The sequence below is a fragment of the Pongo pygmaeus genome, chromosome 2 (assembly GCF_028885625.2).
Source record: "Pongo pygmaeus isolate AG05252 chromosome 2, NHGRI_mPonPyg2-v2.0_pri, whole genome shotgun sequence".
NCBI classification, from domain to species: domain Eukaryota; kingdom Metazoa; phylum Chordata; class Mammalia; order Primates; family Hominidae; genus Pongo; species Pongo pygmaeus.
Window position 1 is genome coordinate 84777038 of NC_085930.1, and position 1483 is coordinate 84778520.

At 42.8% G+C, this 1483-nt stretch overlaps 1 pseudogene; it reads right to left on the bottom strand.

Annotated features, from left to right (window-relative positions):
- Positions 1–324: 324 nt before the first annotated feature.
- LOC129033612 (large ribosomal subunit protein uL6-like) lies at positions 325–1201 on the bottom strand (annotated as a pseudogene).
- Between the last annotated feature and the right edge of the window lie 282 nt (positions 1202–1483).

Consider the following 1483-nt stretch of genomic DNA (forward strand, 5'->3'; position numbering starts at 1 on the left):
CCCAGTAGATCCTCTCATCCAACTGCCTCATTTTCAGAATACATAATGGATGCCAAGAGAAGTAGAGTGACTCATTGGAGGTTACACAATAGCTGACTCAAGAGCATAGCCTGGATCGTTTTCATTTAAGTCTGATGTTCCAGAGGCAATATGATACTGCATCCAACATGATTAGGATTCTGGAAGACAAGGGACTCATACTGACTTTCCCTGCCCTCAACCCCCAAGATGAATAGAGGCCTTTTATTGCATCATTAAAATATTGCAAATAGGTCTTAGGAATTATCTAGTATCTTGTTTCTGTAGCTGGACGACTCTTAGATCTTATTCACCAGACTGCAAAACTGTTCTGTTTTCAGTGACATAGATACCCTCCCCAAATTTTCTGATAGCCTTATTTTTAACTGTTGTGATTTGTTCAATGAAAGCAATTGAATTTGAAACAAGTTAAATGTTTACTTCAAGGATTAACTCACCTAGCCGGGCACAGTGACTCATGCCTGTAATCCCAGCACTTTGGGAGGCCGAGGTGGGCAGATCACGAGGTCAGGAGATCCAGACCATCCTGGTTAACACGGTGAAACCTCGTCTCTACTAAAAATACAAAAAATTGGCCAGGTGTGGTGGCGGGCAACTGTAGTCCCAGCTACTCCGGAGCCTGAGGCAGGGGAATGGCATGATCCCTGGAGGTGGAGCTTGCAGTGAGCTGAGATCCCGCCACTGCACTCCAGCCTGGGTGACAGAGCAAGATTCCATCTCAAAAAAAAGGATTAACTCATCTTTCTGGGCTTGAGATACTGAACAAGCAACACTTGGCCTCATCCAGACCCTGAAGATGTGTTTTTCACCCAAGAAATTTTGGATTTCAACAAGAGACCCATTCTCCTGGATAACAACATTGATGGGGGAGTGAGTATACACAGACATCTTTTAATGAATGTCCAGTATAACACCCTTGATCATGTTTTGTACCTGACTACAAATAGTGCAAATGGTAGCCAGTTCCTTTCTATTTCCCCACTATTTGCCAACCTGGAGCTGCTTCTTTTGCTTTCTGAGTAGACTGAGTTCTACACTGATGTGATTGAAATTCCTCTGCAGGGTTTCTCTGAAGCTTTTCATAGTTAACTGTGCATCCCTTCATAGTGATATCCATGTTTTCTGGAATGTCGGCAGTCAGATTGCTGAGAATGGCCTTCATTCTTGTAATAGATGCAGCAAAGAGACACACTGGCTTTTGACTCAAAGGAAACTGACTTGAAATTGTAGTAGGGTTATGTACAGGCACACGCTTAGGAGAGAGAGTAGTGAATTCTTAGTTCCAGTTACTTTTCAGCTTCTTTTAGTTCATTCCCATCATGCTAAGTTGGCAACCTTCAGCCTATACAAAGTGCTCCCATTGATTTAGTGTCTAACCATGTGGTTGTTTGGATAAGACTCATGAGGAAATCCGTTTTGTTCATCTCATCTTCCTGAACTTTGC